General features: G+C 48.2%; 1 protein-coding gene across 3 annotated transcripts in view; it reads left to right on the top strand.

Annotated features, from left to right (window-relative positions):
- The window catches only part of MTG1 (mitochondrial ribosome associated GTPase 1), a 608415-nt gene that overhangs the window by 484866 nt on the left and 98609 nt on the right, over positions 1–24940 (top strand). The gene's annotated exons all lie outside the window — the stretch shown is intronic.

The following is a 24940-nucleotide window of genomic DNA, read 5'->3' as shown; positions in this document are numbered from 1 at the left end:
ACTGCTAGCACCTCTTGCTTTACCGAAGGACGAGTAATAGCGAAAGGAACCGCCGCTCCATTGCTGTCCCCTAGGACGAAAAGGCAGAGGTTGGAGAACTGCAGCGCCCAACGACTTCACTGCAGCTTTTGGAGGTCTGCAACCTCTCAAGGCTCTCGTCAGCCTTGCTGCCAAAAAGGTGTTCACCGTCAAAGGGCATGTTGAGGAGCCGGGACTGCACATCAGGAGCAAACCCCGACTTCCGCAACCACGCAAACCTGCGTATCACGGTGCTCGCCGCCATGGACCTGTTGACGCATTCAGCCATGTCCAAACCCGACTGAACGGACTCACACATGGCATCCTTACCATCCTGGACCATAGCAAGGAAACCATCCCGTTCGTCCCCTTCGGGAATATGTTCAGCCACTAACGCAACACAGTTCCAAAGATTGTGTGTGAAACGAGACAAGGCACATATGGAGTTGGCTGCCTGAAGCGCCATACCACCCGAAGAAAACACTTTCTTTGCCCAGCCATCAAAACGTTTGTCGTCCCTATCAGGAGGGATGGTAGGGTACGACGCCTGCTTTGCCGGGGCCAGGGCCGTGGCCGCCTGCACCACCAAACTCTCCAGAGTGGGGTGCCTGGTCAAGTAGCAGGGGTCGCTACTGGCTGGACGGTATTTTCGTGACAAGGACCTGCCCTCCGCCGGGAGCAGTCCAAGCCGCCGCCACCCTTCTCTGTAGAGCCATATGAAACGGCAGTACGGGGTCAGTTGGGGGACCAACATCAAGGATGTCCGTGAGATCATCCTGCACAAACTCCCCTGGGGGAGCAGACCATCCCAAGTACTCGGAGCCCCGAGCCATAAGGCCCCGGTACGAGGATCGGCATGAGAGCCAGGCTCAGGCCTACAAAACTCCACCTCCGGAGAGGTGTCCAGTCCACTGGCATCATGCAGTGACTGCCTCAAATCGTCAAATTGGCTATGGCCCAAGACCATCTCATCTGGAACCTGACTAGGAACCAGGCCATCAGAATCCTCATCCACCTCCGAAATATATTCCAGGTGGTGAAAAGAAGGCACCCGAGAGTGCTTGGTCTTAACTAGAGCCTTTCTAGGGGGTTCCCCCGTGCCACGGGGTACCTCTGACACGCCGGCCTCGAAAGGCGTCGAGGGCGTCGAGTGAATTGGCACCGGCGTCGAGAGAACAGGCATCGGCGCCGAGAGGATCGGCGTCGACGTCAGATGCAGCGCCGCCAGCATCGACGGCGTCGACACAGTCCTCGAAGCCGGAGCTCCGAGCATGTCCTTCGACGACCTGAGCGTCGACGGCTTCGACGACTTCCTCGGAGCCGGAGCCTCGAGAAAGCCTGTCGACGCCTCAGGCGTCGATGTCTTCGTAGAAGACATCACAGGTACACACGGTCTCGAACGCGTCGAGGACCGGGACCTGGAACGGGTACGTCGAGAACGAGTCCCCTTGTCCGAACGGGACCTCTCCCGTGACTCGTGCCGACCACTCTTGCGAGCGGTGTCTCTCGACCTCTCACGGCCGACCCCACTCGGGGGCGGGACGGCTTAGTAACCTGTGATTCGAGAATCGCCAGCATTTTCTTCCCGAAGGAAGCCCATTCCTCCGGCGTCGCACAGCTGGTGGGGTAAGCGACATGCCGTGCAGAGTCCTCAGAAGAGGACCTGGAAGACGACCGCTGTCAGCGCTTCCGAGAAAGTCTGGAAGAGGCCGAGGAGTGGCGAGACCGACTCCTAGAAGGAGACCCACGAGACTTCCGACGACGACGCGGAGAGTCACCTCTCGAATCATCCGTCGAAAGCCCCGCAGACTTCGACTTCCGGGGCTTGGACACCCGACCTACCGACAACTTCTCCTTACGTTCCCGTAAGGCTTTGAACGTGAGCGACTGGCAGTCGATACAGTCATCCGTTTCGTGGGCCTCCCCGAGGCACCAGTGGCAGGCGTCGTGCAGGTCCGTCACCAACATCTTGGACCCACACTCCCTGCACTTCTTGAAGCCCGGACGTGGGGTCGAAGACGAAGTAGAAGACATCTTCTTACGAAGGATTTTCTCACAAAAAAACGAACAGGTTCGAAGAACCGAGAAGAACAGAACTCCAAAGAGTCGAGGCGTAACCGAGATTCACGAAGCAACACGTTAGCGGAAAAAGCGGAACTGAAGCTACGGGCGTCGTGCATCCTACTTATCACATCGGATGACGTCGGACGTCGGAGGAGGTCCTCGACGACGGCGAATCGACGCAGGACGCAGACGCCGAAAAAAGTTTCCGAAGCAGCACAGCTGTGGTGATTACCTGTCATAGATATGGAATACGTCGGAGGACCCAATCCCCTCGAAAGTAATTTACAGATGCCTTAGAAAAGATGGAGCAAAGCATGACTCCATAAAATAAAGTACAAAAATAATGAACAAGGGTTCCCATAGTCAGAGCAAAAGAATGAGTGAGTGGGAAAGAGGCTCCCACTAACAGACAAGAAAATCCAGGAGTCCAGCAAAAAGTGCTGGGGATCTCACAGGTGGAGGCGATTTGGCTTACACATGAACAGTCTAACTAACAGGAATTGTTAGGCAAGATTGTGTGCAGTACCCTTTGGGAGACTACAGCAACCTTGACCTCCTGGCAATAGTAACCCAACCTTTGGTATAAGTCTGTACTACACAGGTTGGTAGCCTGGCTGAGCAGCCAGGCTTATCTCAACAGGGGTCAATGTGAGCAGTAGGGTTTTTACACAGAGGTTCACAGTGACAAGTATTCAAATAAACTCTTACAATCAAAGTTTATTGATTAAATTATTATTAATTTATTTAGCAGTCCGTTTAATAAGCCTTCTTCAGAAGGGAGCAATATATGAGCAACACACAAATACACTTCAAAATACACACTCTTAGTTTCTCTAAATCATCAAGTACCCATTTGGGATGGCACACAGATGTTTCCTACACCCTGAGGTGACATAAATATCTTGAACACTGTGGACATTATTATATCAATGGTACATTTAGAGAAATACTAAGGGTTTTAAGAATAAAGCAAAGGTTAAACAAATATTCGGAAGCAGGTAAGTACTTAAATTGACACTTTCCTAGAGGAAAGGTAAAACACAAAGTCAGAGGTAAGAAGAGTATTTTAGGGAGCCAGGCCAGCCAATGTTAATTGAGCAAACGTCTAGGTGAACTGAAGCACTTCTTGCAGGTAAGTAAAAGTCTTGCACAGTGTTTTAGAAGTCTTTGTAGAAAGAATATAATCACAGAAGGGCCACAAGCTGATAGGCTTGTGAGGGGCAAAGCTGCAAGCAACTCTGCAAAAGCAACCAAGACAGGTCTAGACTGAGAACAAGTAAGGCTACACAACAAGAGGTAAGTTCTCTTAGGTTTACAGTACCTTTGGTTGGAAGAAATGGTTCCAACTGGCTTCTGATCCTGTGTAGCTCTGCAGATCCTGTTGTTCCTGGGCCTCAGTCGTTGGGGACAAGAGGGAGGACTTCTGGGCACCCCTGCAATACAATGGGAAGGTCAGCAGCAGCAAAGGGCAAACTTCAATTCAGCGGCACTTGGCGGTTTCGGCTCCTCGCGTCTCAGCAAATAGCACCACTGCGGTCTCTCGGATACCACTTTAGACTATCCTTGCATCTGCGGTCCAGCACTCCATTGAGGTGGCTCAGGCTTGGTCAGTCCTGCTTCCTGGGAGTCCGGAGGATCTTACTGGAGCTCGGGTCTGACTTAAAGACACTCACTCGATTCTCGTGTTCCTCTCCCTGTCACTTCGGTTCCTGCAGCATCAGTGGAAGTACAGCCAGCTCTGAGAGGATTTCCAGATGAGCTCGTCTTGGGGTCGATTGGTCCCACCAACCCAAGGGGAGAAGTCCATTCCAGGTCTTCTCCAGTCGAGGCGAATTCAGAGCTTCGGCACAGCAGCAGGGCTTCACCGGGCAAACCAACGGTCCAGGAGTTGCAGCAGGTGTCTCTTCCAAGACATTCTTCGGATTCCTTCGTCCAGTGGTCGACACTGCCTTCCAAGCCAAAAAGACTTGCCTTTTATGCAGGTTTCTCCCATTTATTCCAGCATAGCTGTTAATCACACAGCAGGGTGGCTGTCCTTGCTGGACAGCCAGCCGGCCAATCACCCTTGGGTGCATTCCTGGAACCAAGGAGACTAAGCATAGGGAGTTTCGGGCTCCTCCCACACTTCCTGCCCTTGCCAGACATGCTGGAGCCATAGACAGGTTTCACTCGTGAATCCCGCCAACGACAAAACAAAGGGACCAAATCTGGTTTAGCGTGCAGAGTAAATCTCAAGAAGGACCTTTCCAGCAAGAAATGGCGAAAAAACAAGACCGGGCCATTTTGACAAAATGGGCACCCCTGGGTGCCTTACTGAAGCTGCGATTGCAGGCCACGGTAAAAACACACAATGGTAGTAAAAGGTTTACCCCTGCCACCAGCCATTAACTGTAGAAAGGGTAACATAAAGAAATGTTACATGAGAAACTAGACAAAGGGGATACTAAGTAACCCCTCCAGCACCCTAGTGTAAGATAGTGTGTGTTGGGACTATAAAGTTACAAAATTTAAGTAAAGTCAATTTCACTTCACTGCTCTTGGAAACAGTAGTTTCACCAAGAGAAGGTTTTTAAACCTTTGGGAAATCTGAGAGACTTACCTGTACCACTGCACTGAAGGTGTTTTGTGTCACAATGTAAAGATGATGCCTATGGAGTTTGTCAGACTCCAAAGTCAAAAGAAACACAGAGCACAAATCACAGACAAATACATGAGAGAGTGGGAAAAAGGTCTCACTCTCTCCAGGTTAGAAATTAAAAAGTCCTTAAGTCAAGCAAAAGTGCTGGGGGTCTCTAAGGTAGAAGGGAATTAGCAAATTTTTGAGAATTCTCCCAAACAGGAATGCACCAATTCCTGTTGTTATTCTTGCAGACCCACATGTTAGGATCCCTCTAGACGACCCCGGTGGGAGTAAGAGAAAGTGGTTTGCCTTTAGGCTCTGGCCACTAGTCAGCCAGATTCTAGATGATGATTAAACACCTCAAGGGAACAACCTGGGTGCTTAGAGACGTCTGGGAGACCAGGTGAACATGAGAAAAAGGCACGGCCCTTATTTGGACCCTATTTAAATACATAATAAAAACCTTTGAACAATCTTTGAGAGTTAATGTGTTTATGGGGCCACCTGTGACATTTAGCAACAATCATCATGACAAATAGTCATACAGTTACAAAAATTAGTGATTTGCTTTTACAGAAGAGAAGATCAGGGCTTTACAAATACATTAAAAATCCTTGATCATTACCAAAAATTCAGTTCTTGGACTAGAATTCCTTAGCCCCCTTGTGGGCACACAGAAAATGTCGAGGGGCAGGTAAGAACCCCAAAGTCACATTCACCTTCTCAGCATTCTGGCTCCCTTTTGGAGCCCGTTGGAGCTCAACCGCCCTCCACCCTCTCCTTGCTTCTTTGCGGTGGCCTTCTTTGGGGCAACCGCTCACTCCTGCGGTGGAACTGGGCTCCTGACACTCTCTATTCCCTCTTGCTTCCTTTTGCTGCTGTGTGTTTGTCATGCCGGTCTTCCATTTTCAGTCGTGTTTTGGCACTGCTCTTCTTGAGCAGTGCTCCACGTGCTCCTCATGCTCTCTGCCCACCACGTATACATTGTGGTCCTGCCTCCACGATCTGTCGGCTCCACGCTACAGTGGCGGTTTCCATGTGATGCTGTCTATCTCTGGTTAGTCTGCTCCCAGTGGTCAACTTCTTCTGCACACAGGTAAGGGTTTTCTCCTTCATACTCTCCCTGCAATGAGACTCCATTGGTCCTGGGATTCTCCTCTCGGGAGGAGTGATCAGCCAAATCAAGCATAGTAAAAGGTCCCTTTTTTTAACATTGTTTTAGTACCCATATATGCAATAACCCAGTTGGACATTGGTGGCAAGGGAGCTGTTACAGATTTGTTTGCTGGGGATTATTTGTCCCCTAGGAGGGGGGTAAGGCAGGCACTCACAACGAGAACCTGCTTGCCCAAACCCATAGGGTGGGTTTTGCATATATGGTTCAACGCCCTTGTCTCAAAGCGGGTGGCTCCCCATCGGGGAGAAGGGGCGAATACCCTGGATTCGTCACAAAAGTCAGCATGTGCACACTTGAAGATTTATAGAATCAAACATCAAAGTCTCATATCTGCTACATCTATTAAATAGTGGGTAAGCAAACAATTTACTGAAAGTCTATTTCTCTGTGTTAGCATCTTAAACCACATCACAACACAGTCACGTGGTGGAAAGTCCCACTTGTCAAGGCTTTTATGGAAGGGGTGAACATTTTTTATCCTCTCCTTTCTAGACCCACCCACAATTGGGATTTCAACATGGTTCTTTATAGAATAATGCTTCCACCTTTTGAACAAATGTTCACTTCTACTTAAAGGTGATGTTTTTGATGGCAATTATGTGTATCAGGAGACTTGGTGAGCTACTGTTTTTTCCAGTAGGGGAGCCCTTTGGCGCCATACACAGGAACACGATGCTGTTTTAGAACTCATCCAAGATTCTCCCCTTAATTCATATTTCTAAATTTCATGTCAACCAGACAATTGAAATAACCATGTTTTTCATGAAACCACAATTAAATTCAGTAAGGTTCATCTACGCACTAGATGCAATGAGGACAGTTGTGTGTTATATGGACAGAACAAAGCCCATTCAAAAGTAATCATTTTCTGTTGCCTATGGGATTGTTCAAAAGCGTTACCGTATCAGGGAAGGGGAAATTGGCTAGTACAATTCATCCAAGAATATAAGCTAGCTAAAAATCAACTGCTTTCAGGTTTTTTATTTTTGGAATTGATCCCAAAGCCAGAGAATTTTTTAATTAGTTATATTTTTATTAGAAGTGACGCATTAAAACAAGATGATAAGAAAAGAGAAAACAATTCCAGTAGATCTTATTCACCTACAGAAAGGTTCTCTAATAATGCATACTGTAAATACAATTCCATATTTAACACTGAAGACAGGAAGGCACGGGAGGCAGGGGGAACCGGTAAGCCATGAGGCAGCCATCAGGCAGTCATCAGGGTCATGGCCAAATTTCCCTAAAGGAGGTGCAATCTGTTCCAGGGCACTACACAAAAAGACAGACGGGTAGAGATAGCACGGCTTCAAACAAGACTCAATTTATGCATGTAGCACAACATGGAATGGTTTGGGAAGGCACCGGACATACAACTCATTATACACAACCCACATGCCATAATAGCCATCAAGCATACAAGGTCTGTTGTACTTGGTCTTTTCTTATCTGCCCAGAAGTGTCATGCACGACGCCCAGGATTCAATTTTTGGTTTATGGGCTGACCGGCAGTGTCACACTTTCCAGACCCCCATCTTGGCGCACTGAAATGCCCTATACACCCAGCACCCTGTATAGAATGGTAGCTACTTTCTAAACCAAGAGTCCACTCAACAAGGGCAACAATCTACAGTTAGATACTACATGCAAGGCTAAAACATGGAGTGTAGCAGAAATATATTTGCATAGATATTTGCATAGATATACAGACGAGCAGAATTACAGATGGGTAAGGGCAGTACTATGAAATATGTTTAATATTTAACTACCGCACATTCCGAAGATGGAAATGTTGCTCACTTTTTTTTGTATAGCATGTCAATTGAAGCTGATTCACAAGCTGAAAAAGATTAACACTATTTATCAGTAACTGTCTTTTTATAGTATTGGTTTTGTTGCCATTTGTATGTGTATCTGAATATTTCATGTGAAAAAACAGAAATGTGCATAAAGTAAAGAGGCATTTTGCAATATTAAAGAGAATTAAATAATTACATGCAGGTGGAAATAAACACTCCGTTTAAGCCGTCAACTGGTACGAGCTTTGTAGGTACCACATACACATAATACAGATACTACTAAAGTAATGCCCCTACATAGATACTATTACTGAACGCCCCTGCCGACGTTGAACTTAAAATTGAGTAAATATGTTGTAATACTCCAGACCAAGCCACTGGCTGGCGGACTATGCATATGATGTGACTCTAAAGCAGCACAAGCTGCAGTCGGTCAGTTATCAGTAAGTAATGTTGCTCTTGATTTTCTGTTAAGAAATTTCTGCATATTGCCTGGCATAAATTCTCACATTTATCTTGGCTCTTTATATTTTAGTCCATAACCCTTGCTCCTATCCCTTCTTACTGTCGCATTCCCATTCTTTAAATGCCCAATCTTTGTTCTCTTAATTGTTTGTTGGGTCTCACTGCCTCTTGAGTCCCTAATCATGGTCCGTGACAAATTGGTTAACTCACTGACCATTGTAGCCCATGGATTGGTTCCTGGCTCGGTGTTAGAGGAGTTTTCCTAAAGTCCCACCTGGTGGTAAGACTTTAGCCAACTATCCCAGTGGTTTGTAGATCCCCCAACTCTTAGTATCAGCATGTACTACTGAGAGACCTTGGTAGAGTGGCAGAGCAGTCAGGCTTATCTTAAGAGGAAGATGTGAGCTTTTGGTAAGTACACTGTACCCAACGGAATAATACCCTTAATGCGCCCCCAGAACTGCGACTGACGAAAATGCCAACTTAGTATTTTTGACCTCTTCCCCCCTTTTCAACATATATATATGTGGGAGGTGGCGTATGGTATATAATACACTTAAGAGGGCTGTGGGGGGTCTCCCGCTGCATATATATGTGGTGTAAAAGAGTTAGAAATAAAACATTATTTTCATCGGCATTTTCGAGGCGCAGTATTGGGGGTCGCAGTAATGACATAAATTCAACCCAACTAGTAAAGTACATCAAAGAAACACACATGAATCTATATGAAAATATATATTTATTTTATACACACGAGTCGCTAAAAAATTCACTTAATACGATAAACCAACACATAAGGGCTGAACTGATAATACCTTCACTTAGAATACTTCTTATGCAGTAATTGTTTAACACTTGCAACTTTATCTCTTTCGTCTAGACTGGTTTACCTTACTAGTGTTATAACGTGCACAAAGAAATGAATACAGTAATGCATTTAGTTAACATATACATATAAAATAAAGGTTTTCGGGTAGGAAAACAGATGGTTAGAGTTATACTGGTAGAGCTTCGAATTATAGAGATAGATTCTCAACACACAGGGCTTCATTATGACATTGGCGGTAGCCGTGCTGTAGTCATGAGTTTTCCGGCACCCGGGAATGGGCAATTACCGGGGGGCATTACAGCCCCGGCAGAACCGGTAAATTCCCATTCCCGGAAGCCGTAAAATATTAGTTCCCCTTCCCTTTTGAGTCCCATTGGAGTCAATGGAAATGGGGAGGCCGGATGCACGGGCATCATTCATGAATAGTGCCGATGCATCCGTCTAGGTCTGCTCGCGGGTGCCGGTACGCCCGACAGGTCAGAATTGGCAGGCGGTAAGGCACCCGCGAGCAGAACTCATAGTTTGCCGGTCGGGTAACAATGGTACCGGCAAGTTTACCGGTACCGTTGTTACCGGACCGGCAACCTTATAATGAAGCCCACAGTCTTTTAACATCCAATTTGCAACCTTGTATAAAAGGTAGTTCAGAGAGGCTTAAAGTCTTGCAGGGTTGTAGAAATCGAAAGTTGCTTAGGATACTTTTGGAAGATACAAAATGATGAGGTCCTCTCCAGTGAATGCGGTTCAGGTGCTTGTGGGGGAGATGCCGTTGGGGTTGAGGGGGGATGCGTTGAATATGAGATGGTGGGTGAAGTGCAGTGCGAAGTGTGTGGCTCATCCGGTGCGTGAATGTTTGACGTATAATTGGAGGTTTGACTATTATAGGGACCGGTGGAGGAGGAAGGGGGGCACTTTTGGGTTTCACATGTGGGAGAAGGGAGTGCAGTGGGTTGTGGGCGATTTGCTGACTGTGACGGGTACGGATTTGGAGAGATGGCCGAGGTGGATGATGGGGTCTCCAAAGGTGTGTTTGGGGTTGGCGAATGTGGTGTCGAAGAAGAGAGGATTGCGGAGCGAGATCAAAGCTTTGGGTCAGGCGTATGTGGCAGGAAAGGAAGGATGCAAGGTGTTCACGGATGGTTCGAAAGATCCTGTGTCTGGGAGAATGGGTATGGCGTATTATCTTGAAAGCACTGGGGAGTATAAAGTGGGACGATTGACGAATGATGTGTCGATTTGTACGGCTGAGTTGGTGGCGATTGCATTGGCGATTGATAGGGTGTGCGAGTTGGGGTATGAGAAGGTGGTGGTGTTCTCGGATTCATTGAGTGGGTTGCAGGCGATTGTGGCAGGGGATGGTGATAGGAAGGATGTGATTTTGGATATCAGGAGGAAGATTGATCGATGTGTGCATGGGGGAATGGATTTGGAGTTGGCGTGGGTCCCTAGTCACAGTGGGGTAATGAGTTGGTGGATCTGGCGGCGGGTGAGGGTATGAAGAGGGGAGCGGTTGATTTGAGGTTGCCTTTGAGTGTGGACGAGGTGAAGGCTGTGATGGTGAGACGGGTCATGGATGAGTGGCAGAAGAGGTGGGTGAGTGGGGTGAAGGGCAGGTGGATGTTTGGTGTTCGTGGGAAAGTGTCGGTGAAGGTAGATGCAGGGAGTCTGGAATGGAGGGGGGGAGGAGATGATGCTGAATCTGTTGAGGATAGGGCATGTGGGGCTGAATGACTGTCTGTTTCGAGTGCGGAAGCGTGAGTCGAGGGACTGTGCGGTGTGTGGGGTGCCTGAGACTGTGGGACATTTTTTGCTTAGGTGTGAGAGACATGTTGAAGAGAGAATTGATGAGGGTTCGGTTGACTGCGCTGGGTGTGGCTGAGCTGAGTCAGAGGGCTTTGCTGGGAGGTGACGGGGTGAGAGGCAGGAGGAGGAGCAGTGTGATGTTGGATTTTGTGAGGCAGACGGGGCGGTGGGAGGAGTTGTGAGTTTATGTGTGCTAAGTATTGATTGGTAGGTCTGGTGCACATCATCCTTTAGGATGGGGAAGCGCATGCGTGGGTCCGCCCAGGCCTCCGATAATTGAGAAGGAAGATACAAAAAGGCTTTAACCAATGTCGGAGACCCTGTTCACGGACTCGCTAAGGCACACAAGCAAGCAGCTTGAGTCGGGAGTAAGAGGGGGTTGCCCTGGACACCTCTGGATCACACTCCAACGCTCTGGAGTGACTTCAGAGATCAAAGTAAGCAATACCATTTTCCCCACAGTACTTTAGGTTTGATGAAAGTGTTTGTGGTGGATTATCTGCAATGTTGCAGCTCTGGACCTGACCTCTATATTCCTTGGTCTGATGATGAAAGGGTGGATAATGGAAGGGACCTTTCAGCAGCACTATCGATGGAGGACCTGTGGCACGGCTTTCATCAACTTCTCTGTTCACTCTGCGGTTTTGGCACCTTTTCTGCAGCACCAACAAAGGACGCGATTCGCCGGGTCAATCTTTTTTCGGATCCTGCAGTCCCACACTCTGATGAGGGGGGCTGGGCATGTTAGAATCAGTCTCTGGAGTGTCCTTGCGGACTCAGCTAAGACTAGGACAGATTTAGCCTTTTCACGACGATGCACTCGAAATGGGCAGCTGGTCTCCTAGACTTGGGGTGCCACGGTTCTGGAAACACACAGTACCTCGGAGATGGCTCAATTCAATGTTTGTCTTGGGACTGGTTGTTCCCACCAGCCAAAGGGAAGGAGCCCTCCTTTTCGAAGTTCCCCTCTCACATAGAAAACGAGGTCAGGACAGCAGTGGTCGCTTCACGGTTTTGCAAAGGGTCTGCAGGCATCTCTGGTCATCTGATTCGGTTACTTCAGTTTCCAGTGGTTGACTTGTTTTTCAACTGCAGCAGCCACACCTTTTATACAGTTCCAGCACTCACTCCCTTGCATTCTCTCACAGCAGTTTACAGAAAAGGGTGTAAGACTGTCCAATCAGGACAGCCAGACCCCCCAGTCGGAGCTGGTTCCATTCAGACACTCTGGCAGACAAAGGACCGGGGGGCTGGAGAATTCCTCCCCCACTTTCTGCCTGTCCAGACACACTAGAGCCTAGGTGCCTCCCCCTCCCAGAATGGTAGAAGGGCTAACAAAGAACAACCACGCTAGAAATGGCAAATAAAGAAGGGCACCCCAAAGTTAGTACTTGGGTGCCCCTATTGTGCACTACCGAGGCTGTGGATCTAGTCTTTGGTATACAAATTACGTAATAGTTGGTAGAACACGTCCACTGCCACCAGCCATAACTAGGAGGTTGTGTATGTGACTAAAAAGTCAAAGGAGCAGAGAGAGAAGGGGGATGCTACGTATCCCTTTGGCACTCCACATAAGGTGGTGTGTGCCAATCTCTCAGACTATAAAGTTTTAGGAGAGATACTGTCACAGGTTTCCCCCCTTCTCACCTGTCTATGTTGCCTGATGTCCTCTTTAGGCGGAGTCTTCTTTCGTATGATTCGGGACTTAAATAAGCCCGCTCGGCCGGCCGTCCTCGGCTTCCAGATTACGTTCAGCTTCGATGTCCAGGATCACGGGAAACTCCGGGAATATTCAAGAAGGAGTAGGGGGGCAAGCAGAAGCGACGCAGGGATTCCGGGAAGTTAGGAAAGAGGGACGAAGTCGGGAGAAGGGAATCCAGGGCCAGGGGATAGCAAGTAGCACTAGAGAAGGTTCGGAGCACACGTCCGATCACAGCTAGTAGCAGCGTTGAGACGCGCAGGGCCGCAGTGATGTGGCTTCTTTATAGAGGACTCTGCGTGGAACGTGAAGACTGGCGAGCAGCGTTCTGATCTTGCCGCCATGTTGGTAGTATTATGGAGTGTAAGGCCCGACGTGTCAGGGACCAGGAGGCCCAGAAGGGGCGAGTTCGATGGTTCATGACAGCTTGCCTCCTCCGGAAACTCGATCCACCGGGTTTGCCCGGGTGTATGAGATGGAATCCTCTGAGTAACCTCGGGGTATTTAGATTTGAGATCCCCCCAAGTGCGTTCACTGGGGGGATATCCTTTCCATTCCACCAGGTACTGGAGTTTGCCACGTCTATATCTAGAATCGCAAATCCTGGAGACCTCATACTCCAGTTGGTCATTGATGAGTACTGGTTTGGGCCGAAGGTTAATTCGAGAAGTCTGAACATATGGCTTCATTAAGGACGTGTGAAAGACTGGGTGGATTTTCTTCCAGGAGTCTGGAAGCTTGAGTCGGTAGGCCACTGGGTTGATGATTTCCTTTATAAGGAATGGCCCATAATATAGAGGAGCCAATTTATTTGGTCGCAAATGCCGTGGTAGCAGTTTCGAGGACAGCCAAACCTTATCCCCTATTGTGTAGGAGGGGCTTGGTCTTCGTTTGGAGTCCGCATACAGTTTGGTCTGGGTCCTGGCCTTTTCTAATTGTTCTTTGGCTTCTCTTTGAACATTAATGAGCATTTCAATCCAGGAATCGACTGTTGGAACTGGTGTAGGATGAGGAAGGATAGAAGGTAGAACCGAAGGGTGGAATCCTTGGCTACAGAAAAAAGGACTGGTCTTAATAGCAGAGTGGTCCGAATTATTATAGGCAAATTCAGCCACTGGTATTAAAAGGGACCAATCATCCTGGGCCTTGGTAGCGAAGCAACGGAGGTATTGTTCCAAGGTTTGGTTTACGCGCTCTGTGGCTCTGTTAGTTTGGGGATGATATCCTGAGGAAAGAGCGCGTTGGATTCCTAGTATTTGGCAAAGATGTTTCCAGAACTGAGAAATGTATTGGGGCTCTCTGTCTGATATGATCTTGGAAGTCCATGCAGTCGGAATATATGTTCCAGGAAAATTACAGCAAGTTCTCACGAGGATGGCAGTTTAAACAGAGGTGTAAAATGGGCCACATGGGTGAACAAATCAATGGTGACCATGATGGCTGTGTATCCCCTGGAAGGTGGTAATTCCACAATGAAGTCTGTTGCTATGAATTCCCAAGGCCTTGTTGGAAGTGGAGGTTGCTGCAATAGACCCGCTGGTCTCTTGTTGTCATGTTTGTTTTGATTACAGACAGAGCATGCCTGGATATACCTTTGTAAATCAGCTTTCACTCCAGGCCACCAAAATTGCCTTTGTATTAATCGGAGTGTATTGGTAATACCACGATGCCCGGAGTAAAGAGTATCGTGACAGAGATTTATTATCCTTTGCTGTAGTTTTTGTGTTGGGATGACCAAGGCATTGTCTTTGAACAAGTATCCATTTTTGGTTTTCAGTTTCCACTGGTTCTTGTCCGAGATATCTTTCCAGAGTTCCAAGGATTGTGTCTGAATGCGGACTTCATCAAGGAGGCTGGTCGCCTGGGCTACAATTATTGTGTGGGGAAACATCTTGGGAAATGTTCGGTCATCAGGAGGTTCATAGTCAGGACGCCGAGACAAGGCGTCAGCAATTACGTTTTATGTTCCCGGAACATGGTGAATCTGGAACTGGTATTGGGCAAAGAAGAACGCCCAACGGGGCTGACGGCTGTTCCTGCATTCCAGGGCCTGTAACACTTGGAGATTTCGATGGTCTGTCCGGACCTGGACAGGATGTTTAGCTCCTAGAAGTAAATGACGCCACTCGGTGAAGGCTTGACGGATGGCTAGAAGTTCTTTTTCTAAGACTGAGTAATGAGTTTCACTGGAGGTCAATGTCCGTGAAAGATAGGCAATAGGATGTTCTAGCCCGTCATCGAGTTCCTGTTTCAGAATTGCTCGGATGGCATAGTTAGAGGCATCTGTTTCCACTAGGAATGGTCAATTTATATCAGGTTGAACCAGGATGGGGGCTTGTGTAAATTCTGTTTTCAGGCGTTGGAAGGCCATCTCCTGGGCTGGGGTCCAATGATAGGGAGTATCTTTCTTCAACAAGGAGATGATCGGTTGAACAATCTCGGAGAAGGATGGTATAAACTTCCGATAGAAATTGGCCAAGCCCAGGAAAGATTGGATCTGTTTTACGGAGGTCGGAGTTGGCCAGGATAGTATGGCCTTAACCTTGGATTGATCCATGCCTATGCCATCAGGGGTAAGGACAAATCCTAGATAGTGAACAGTGGAAACATAAAAAAGGCACTTCTCTGGTTTTGCTAGAAGCTTGTGTTCACGTAGCCGTTGTAACACTGATTTAACATGTTCTTCATGCTTGAGAGGATCCTTAGAGAATATCAAAATATCGTCCCAGTAGACGATGACGAAAAGAAACAGCATATCTGAAAACACTCGGTCCATAAAGCGTTGGAAGATTGCCGGAGCATTAGAGAGTCCAAAGGGCATGACCAAGTATTCGTAATGACCCAAAGGGTGTTCTGAAGGCTGTCTTCCATTCGTCACCTTCTCTAATACGAATCAAGTGATAAGCACCCCTGAGATCCAATTTGGTGAATATTACAGCTCCTCTTACGGCTTCCAGGATATCTGAAATCAAGGTTAATGGATAACGATCCTTAAGGGTGCACTGATTAAAACCTTGATAATCAAGACAAGGTCTGAGTTCCTTGGTGTCTTTTTTAGGAACAAAAAATAATGAGGCTCCAGCCGGAGACTTGGATGGGGGTATGGTGCCGTTTTTTAGGTTAGTATCTAGGTATTCACGAAGGGCCTTTTTCTCTGGTTCAGACAGGATAAACATCCTTCCAAAGGGAATCACGGCTGAAGGTTCGGTTTTAATAGCACAGTCCTCAGGCCTATGGGGTGGTAGAGCTTGGACAATAGCAGAAGAGAACACATCGGCATATTCCTGGTAGGTTTTAGGAACCTGGATGATGTTGGAGACCATAAGAGGATCTTGCTGAGTTGTTAAACGTTCTTCTGATGTTGTCGGTGAAGGATCCTGGAGCAGACAATGGGACATGCAAAATTCGGAACCTAGGAACAGGGAACCAGCTGTCCAATTGATGTATGGGTTGTGTTTTTGTAGCCAGGGCATTCCAAATACCATTGGGTAATGGGCAGATTTTATGATGTCAAACTTTATCCTTTCTCGGTGATGGTTTATAGCAAGCTCAATTTCCTTAGTCTGAAGTGATATGGGTCCAGAAGAAAGAGGTCTTCCATCAATTGCTTCTACAGGTTGCAGGACGTTCTGGGATTCGTAAGGAATATGATGTTTAAGGACCTATTCCTGATCTATGAATATTCCCATGGCCCCACTGTCCACTAGTACCAGAATGGGGTAGGATTCCTTCTTGGATGACGATAGAAAAGCCTGTAAGACTACCAGGGAGTTTTGTCCAGGAGAGTTCAAGGATGGTATAGATGTGGAGCCTGCATCTCTCTCCCGAAAGTGAGTTCCATCTAGGATCGGCAGCTGGCGTTTCCCGAACGCCGTGGAGGGGCTAAGGGACATTCTCTAACTAAATGCTTGTCCGAGGCACAGTACATGCATAAGCCAGTATGGATCCTTCTCAGCCTTTCTTGGGGGGATATGGGTCCACGGAAAGGCCCCTAGCTGCATGGGTTCGGGATCATTTGTAGGAACAGGAGAATCTTCAGATTTTGAAGGGCCCACAAGAGGATTTTTTTGGATGGTTGACTTGGTCTTCCTTTTCTCTGCCCTTCTTTCATGGATGCGGAAGTCAATCTGTAGAGCAAGATCCATAAGTGCCTGGTAAGAACTAGGACGTGCTACTCTGGCTAATTCATCCTTAACATCTTCATTTAGCCCTCTTCGAAAGAGGGTGAAGCTAGCTTCAGAAGGCCAACCCGCTTCTTTAGCCAATTGTTTGAATCGTGTTACGTAGGTGAGCATGTCCTGAGAGCCCTGCTGGAAATCGAGTAAACGCTCTTGAGCACTAAAGACCTGTTCTGGGTGGTCAAACATAGTCTTTAGTGCTTGAATGAATCCATCATAATCATCCAAAAGGGAATCTCCGGTGTTAACTAATGGTGTGGCCCAGGCTAAGGCATTCCCGGAGAGGTGAGAAATAATAAAGCCCACTTTAGCCCTGGGGGTGGAAAAATAATAAGGTTTAAAGGTAAAGTGGACCAAACAAGAATCCAGGAATCCTCTGAGGGTTTTTGCACAGCTGTCATATTTGTCAACAATGCTGCCCAATAGCACGCTGTCGTTTAAGGCAGAGTCACGTGAAAGTACCAATTGTTTCAGCGCGGCGTTCTCCGCTTTCAAGTTCTGTACTTCGGTCGATAGTTCTTGCATTCCACGCATAAGATCCTGGATGGCCGCCTCCATGTCTGTATCGACTTCGGTCAGGTGGCGTCTCAATCTGTCACAGGTTTCCCCCCTTCTCACCTGTCTATGTTGCCTGATGTCCTCTTTAGGTGGAGTCTTCTTTCATATGGTTCGGGACTTAAATAAGCCTGCTCAGTCGTCCTCGGCTTCCAGATTACGTTCAGCTTCGATGTCCAGGATCACGGGAAACTCTGGGAATATTCTAGAAGGAGTAGGGGGGCAAGCAGAAGCGACGCAGGGATTCCGGGAAGTTAGGAAAGAGGGAAGAAGTCGGGAGAAGGGAATCCAGGGCCAGGGGATAGCAAGTAGCACTAGAGAAAGTTCGGAGCACACGTCCAATCACAGCTAGTAGCAGTGTTGAGAGGCGCAGGGCGGCGGGGTGTGGCTTCTTTATACAGGACGCTGCGTAGAACGTGAAGACTGGCGAGCAGCGTTCTGATCTTGCCGCCATGTTGGTAGTATTATGGAGTGTAAGGCCCGACGTGTCAGGGACCAGGAGGCCCAGAAGGGGCGAGTTCGATGGTTCATGACAGATACCAAGTATCTCTCTATCCTTAGGAACTGTAGTTACTTTAGGAAATAGTAATGAATCTCTACGGAACACCCAAAGGTTACCCAGCAACACTGCCCATAAGGAGCTGTCTGCTGCAAATATAAAAATACATGTGCCTTAAAGAGTTTATGGAGAAAATCGACTCCATGGTGTACAGGTAAGATACAAAGAACAAAGTTCCAAAAGATAGAGCTCATGAGAATGAATGAGTGGAAAAAGGCTCCACTCATTAAGGATTAAATAAAAAGGTCCAGAAGTCCAGCAAAAAGTCCTGGGGGTCTTACTAGGAGAGGGAATGAAGCATAGAAATGATAAATCTCCCTAACACTCAGTAATCCACTTATGTCAATAATCGTAGTTCACTTTCTAGTTTCCTGATTTGGAGACCTTCATCTCATACATTTTTCCAGGCTGATTGCTTTCTTAACATTTAATTCTGGTTGACCAACCAGTTTCCTGGGTGAGAAACCCCTATATCACAGCCTTAATCTTGTTTCATCTGCCTATTGCATGGGTCGTCTGTAAAAAATCAAATACTGCCCGTTGTTGCCAACAGGTACCCCCAAATGCATTCAGCTGGTACTAATCCCAAATCCAATCAGTGTATTTCATATAGAATACATTTGTTAAATACAAAATGTAATGCATTTAAACAAAAAAGGGTTATTGCCAAATAATTATAAATACAAAATTGTTATGATCAACTTCATTCAAAACCAGAGAAGTGTATAAGGTGTTTAACATCTCACTTCATATTAATGACTCCTACCCTTTATGAAAGGTAAAGAATCTTTTTTACAAGTGCCTATGAGTAACAAATAAAGCCTCAAAACATGTATGTTGTGCTAAAGTAAAACGTTTTTAAAAAACGTCAAACACCAAGCAGTTACATTGGAAGTGCACATTCCTACAAATGTTAATCACTGGCACTTCAAGAAAGCCGGCGTGTTTCAGAGTCTAAGTCCATTTTCAAGGCTGTAACTCTGCTGGTTTTCTAAATTCAGAGAAGTCTTTAATGCCTAAAGAATATAATTTATAATTACTATACCATTCAATTAAAGTTTCAAATCCTAAGCCAAAAACATGTCAATTACTGACCTCTCTGAGTGAAGTTACATCTCATGGGTCTACACCTAAAAGCCAGAAGCAAACAACCCAGTCAGTCCCTCATATTCAAAAGTCCACTAATCTAACCGTCCATGTAGCATAAATAAAGTGTAACATAAAGTGCACTCACCCACAGGTAAGTGTCACGTTGCCCACGTCCCAAAATGAAAGCAGACAGCAGTCAGCTCCCAACATCCAATGTTCGAATGGATTGTGTCCTCCAACGTATTCCACATCTTTGACATGTAATGTCCACAGCTGTGCACTTCTGATACTTTCTCGGCAGAGGGCGTCCTGCGTCGGGTCAATATCCATCGAAGGCCTCCATCGAGGATGACGTCACAGGATGTTATAAATAGGACGCCTGTAGCCTCAGTTCCGTTTTGTCCGCAAACGTGTTAACTTTGTGAGTCTCGGTGCGCCTCATGTGTTTATCATTACGATGTATTTCTCTTCGACCCCTCCGACTCTGCGGTCTGGCTTCAAGACCTGCCGGGACTGCAAGTCGAAAATGTCACTCACCGACCCCCTCCGCATTTGCTTGTGGTGCCTGGGCGAGTTGCACGACACCAATGGCTGCTCGAAATGACAGTCGCTGACTGCCAAGGCCTTGCGGGAGCGAAAGGGGCAGCTCCAGGTAGGTAGGGGCTCTAAGTCCCGGACTTCCAAGTCCAAGGGGGTTTCCATCGGCGATTCGAGGGGCGACTCTCGCGTCGGAAGGCGTCCCGGGGATCTCGGTCCCGGAGTGGTTCCCGCCACTCGTCTTCCTCGTCCCAGCACTCTAGGAAGCGCTGTCTCCGGTCGCCTTCCGCGTCCTCCTCGGAGGTTAGTGCCTCCAGGAAGGTTACATGTCCTACAAAGTCCTTGACTCCGGAGGAATGGGTGGCGTTTAAACTATCCATGTTAGTGATTTTTCAATCGCAGGGCACGAGTCCGGTCGCGCCTTCTGACGAAGCTGGCCAGGATCGGTCTCGTACTGTGGCTCGCACGCCTTCGGGCTCGGGTTCACAACGCGACTCACATTGGGAGCCTTCGAGGTCCCGTACAGACAAGGAATCGAAAAGTCGCAAGAGACGCGTCTCTAGGTCTCGGTCCGTTTCTCCAGCGAGACTGCAGCAACCTATTGAGGGCTCGGGGTCGACGCAGAAGCCTTCGGCGATCACGACATCGAGGTTCTCGACGTCGAAGACTTCGGCGCTATCGGCACCTTCAGGAATTTTTTCTCAAAATTTGTCATTGGAGTACCCGGATATCGTGGATCCTCCAAAGAATGCTACGTTGAAGTCTGTGAGGCCAGTTTTGGCCTCCAGGCCATATTCTGTCCCCATGCCTTGTGTTTCAACTCTCTCTGGATGTCATTTATGAAGAGAAAGAAAGGTCTGAGGTTGAGGAACCTGGTGACCTTGACGATGCTCCACTTTTTTCTCAGTTGGAGGAGTTGCGGCAGACTCTCCATGATGCCAGTGAGTTGGACACTTCTCAGAAAGTGGAATTCAGTAGGTTTGAGTCTGGGGCTCATGCAGAGTCTTCGTACAGGAGGCTCATGGCGAGGGTCTCGGAGTATCTCGGCTGGTCCAGTCCTCCTGAAGACTTTGTGCAGGATGATCTAACAGACATTTTAGATCAAGGTCCATCCTTTGACCCTGTTTTGCCATTTCATCTTACCTTGCAGAAAAGGGTGGCAGCTGCTTGGCAGTCCCCGGAATCTCTTCCGGCTGTTAATAACTCTTTGACCAAGAAATACCGCCCTTCCGTTAGCGACCCCAGCTATTTATCTACTTGCCCCACTCCCGAGAGTTTGGTGGTTCAGGCGGCTACGGCCACCTCGAGGCAGGCGGCATAGCCTACCATCCTTCCGGATAGGGATACCAAGCGCTTCGACAATTGGGCCCGGAAGGTATTTTCTGCTGGGAGCATGGCCCTGAAATCAGCCAACTCCACGTGTGCCTTGGCAAGGTTTTCACACACTCTGTGGAATTGTGTTTCCTTGGTGTCTGAGCATATTCCCGGGGGGGAAGAAAGGGATGGGTTCCTTGCTCTCTTGCAGGACGGCAAGGATGCCATGTGTGAATCCCTTCAGTCGGGTTTGGATATTGCTGACAGTGTTAGCCGATCCATGGCTGCAAGCACCATTATACACAGATTTGTGTGGTTGCGGAAGTCAGGATTTGCTCCGGATGTGCAGACCCGTCTTCTGAACATGCCCTTTGATGACGCACATTTGTTTGGCAGCAATGCTGACGAGAGCCTTGAGATATTACAGACCTCAAAAGCTGCGGCAAAATCTTTAAGAGCCGCGGTGCGTCTACCTCCGCCTTTTCGTCCTAGGGGACAGCAGTGGAGGGGAGGTTCCTTTCGTTACTACTCCTCCTTTGGTAGAATGAGAGGGGCCATCAGTCACAGGGGCCCGTGAAAAAGTACCCGCGGTGGTCGGGGAAATCGTGGTGCCAAAGCCGCTCAGGCAGCTGCCTCTTTGCCTTCAGGCACTGCCGTAGCCGCTTCCAAACAGTCATGAGGTCATGTCCCATGGTTCGCCGGTTGGGGGCAGACTGTCTCAGCATCTCGAAGAGTGGCGGGCCATTACTTCAGATGTGTGGGTTCTGGATACCATAGCCCACAGCTGCTGCTTTCCCTTCCTTCAGCAGCCTCATGACAATCCACCAAAGAAACTCTCCTTGAGGCTTCCGGATCCGCTCCTTGCGCAGGAAATCTTGTCCCTGCTGAATAAAGGTGCTATAGAACTAGTGCCTTTAGAGGAGAGGAACAAGGGATGGATTCCCCTTATTTTTGGATCCCAAAGAAAGACGGGGGATTGAGACCCATCATGGACTTGCGTTGGTTAAACAAACTTCTCCAGAAGGACAAGTTCAAGATGGTCACTCTTTCAAGTCCTTCAGGCCCTTCAACTTCAGGATTGGTTGGTGTCTCTGGACCTCAAGGATGCTTACTTTCATGTGCCGATCCATCCCGTACACAGGAAGTACCTGAGGTTTGCGGCTGGCGACTCGCACTTTCAGTTTCGGGTCCTGCCGTTCGGATTGATCTCCACCCGAGGGTCTTCAGCAAGCTCATGGTGGTGGTGACAGCGTACTTAAGGCGAGAGGGGATTCACGTCTACCCCTACCTGGATGACTGGCTGATCCGGGCGTGCTCTCCCGAGCTAGCGTTGGATCATCTTGGTGTCACCTACCGCACCATCCACAGGCTGGGCTTCTCCCTGAATTTTAAGAAGTCGCAACTGAAGTGTTCGCCTCCCAAGGTAAGGGCTCATCACACTGTGCAGATGGTGGACACGTTTTCGAATTCTTAAAGTTGCTTGGCCTCATGGCATCCTGCATTTTTCTGGTGCCAGAGGCCAGGCTGCGGATGAGATCCCTGCAGTGGGCCCTCAAGATGCAGTTCTCGGGCAAGATGTTGTATCCCGTTCAAATTCCACTCTGGTGGGCCAAGGAAGGGAACCTGATGAAGGGGGAACTGTTTTGGCAACCGTGACCAGAAGTGACGATAGTGACGGATGCTTGCCTTACAGGATGGGGCGCTCATGCCAACGACTTGACCGCCAGCCGTCGTTGGTCTCTGTCGGAGTCCAGACTCCACATCAATCTGTTAGAACTGAGGGCCATCAGGCTAGCCTTGAAGATTTTTCTGCCCTCTGTACGCGGGAAGAGTGTCCTGTTCATGACGGACAACACAGTGGCCATGCATTACCTCAACAAAAAGGGGGGAGGGTAGGGTACTTCCGTTGTGCAGAGAGGCAATGCAGATCTGGTTCTGGGCCATCCAGCAGGAAATTGTGATCTCAGCAGTTCATCTGACCGGAGATGAAAATGTGGCGGTGGATGCTCTGAGCAGGCAGAGCACGGTCTCCCACAAGTCGGAGTTGGCTCAGGATGTCCTTCAGGAGATCTTCGCCCTTTGGGGAACCCCGCAAGTGGATCTCTTCACCACCTGTGTCAACCGGAAGTGCGAGAGATTCTGCTCAAGGGAATTTCCTCCAAGAGGAGCCTGAGGAGACGTGTTCGTGGTGGATTGGTCATTCCCACTGTTGTACGCGTTTCCTCCAGTCCCCGTCATTCCTCAAGTGTTGCGGAGGTTACGGAGGTTCAGTTCCCACATGACCCTCATTGCTCCGGATTTGGCCAGGAGAGCGTGGTACCCGGACCTTCTAGAAATGTCCATCTGCCCTCCACGCCATCTTCCCTACCGAGAGGATCTGCTCTCGCGTGAGGGGGGTGGGAGGGTGGTGGGAGGGGAGGGGAAGAGGAGTGGGAGAGGAGTGGGGAGGAGGGGGGTCAGGTTCTCTATCCAGAGGTCAAGACTCTCAACCTTCACGCTTGGTATCTGAAAAGGTTGAGGTATAAGGATTGGGACCTCCCGGATGACGTGATGGAGGTGTTGCTTTCAGCCAGGCGGCCTGCAACAAAATCCCTGTACCGTTGCCATTGGCATAAGTTCTACGACTGGTGCAGAGATCACAATGTTGATCCTTTTCAGTACTCCATACCTATGGTTTCGTCTTTCTTACTTTCTTTGGCCTACAGGGGCCTTCGTATGGGTACCATTTATAGGTTACCTGGCGGCACTGTCTATCTTTAAGCTCTCGTCTGAAGAATGTTCCTACTTTAAGATTCCTTTGATTTCTCAATTTCTTAAAGGACTGACCAATGTATTTCGGCCGTCCCCTTTCCAGGTGCGGGTTTGGAGTTTGAATTTTGTTTTGAAATTTCTCATGGGTGCTCAGTTTCAACCTTTGCACTCTTGTCCTTTGAGATTACTGTCCTTCAAGACTGTGTTCTTGGTTGTGGTTTCTTCCACTCGCAGAGTGAGTGAATTGCAGCCACTTTCATCTAAGCCACCCTTTACAGTGTTTCACAAGGACAGGGTTGTACTGCGAGTACGTCCCTCTTTTCTACCTAAGGTAGTTTCTGAATACCATTTGAATCAAAAGGTGTTTCTTCCATCTTTCTACCCTCTTCCTCATCCTGTTAAGGATGAGGAGTGACTCCATTGGTTGGATCCTCAGAGAGCTCTGAGCTTTTACATTTCCAGGATGTCCAGGGTCAGAGTGGACGATCAACTCATTGTAGGATATGCTGGACACCGATTGGGCCAGGCTGTTACCAAACTGACCTTGTCGAGGTCGATTATCCTTACCATTACGGAGTGTTACCGATTGACGGGTAAGGACCCTCCTGAAGGGTTGAGAGCTCATTCCACTGGGGGCGTGACTACTTCCACCGTCCTCCAGCGGGGTGTTCCTATTCGGAATATTTGTGATGCCGCTACTTGGGCTTCCAACATTTGTAAAACATTAGTCGCTGGATACAATCCATGGTCAGGATATAGCCTTTGCGAAGGCAGTCTTTATTCCGCAATCTAATTGGGTACTCTAAATGTTCGCCCTCCCAGCCTGCCCATCAGGAGAATTTCCTATGCGATTGCAGCTTCCGTTTCCGCAAGGCTAAGTGCAGTCAAGCAGGCATGAGACTGGCGCCACACGTTCTGTGGGAAAAAACTTAAACTGAGGCTACGGGCGCCGTGCGTCCTATTTATAACATCCTGTGATGTTGCCCTCAACTGAGGCCTTTGGGGGACATTGATCCGATGCCATCGACGCAGGACGCCCTCTGCCGCAAAAGTTTTCTGAGTGCACAGCTGTGGACATTACATGTCAAAGATGTGGAATACGTTGGAGGAACATCCAGTCGAAATAACGTTACTAGTTGGTAAGTAACATGTTCATCTCTCCTATTACTGAAACAAAACAAAACAAAGGTGTAAGGGGTTATTCTATCCCCCTCCCTTTTTGGTAATCAAAATCTGTATCTATTGGCCATTCCCAATACATTCACCAGTACTCCCTATGTAATCACGCACATGTAGTTCAACGGAATACAGGGCAGCAGACTAGAAAACTGTTTTGGTGCCCCGAGTCCGTTTATATAGGCAAAAGGTAAAGCTCCACCCCTTCAAAATGAAGGTTGAGGGAACATACTTGCACCAGCCATCTTGGAATGGTAAATGTGCATAGGTATGGGCCTCAAAAAATGGATCCAGAGACCAATATGGT

Source organism: Ambystoma mexicanum, chromosome 8 (genome assembly GCF_040938575.1).
Source record: "Ambystoma mexicanum isolate Mex_15411 chromosome 8, UKY_AmexF1_1, whole genome shotgun sequence".
Classification (NCBI taxonomy): Eukaryota; Metazoa; Chordata; class Amphibia; order Caudata; family Ambystomatidae; genus Ambystoma; species Ambystoma mexicanum.
The sequence above is the reverse complement of the archived record's forward strand: the minus strand, read 5'-3'. Positions and strand labels throughout refer to the sequence as shown.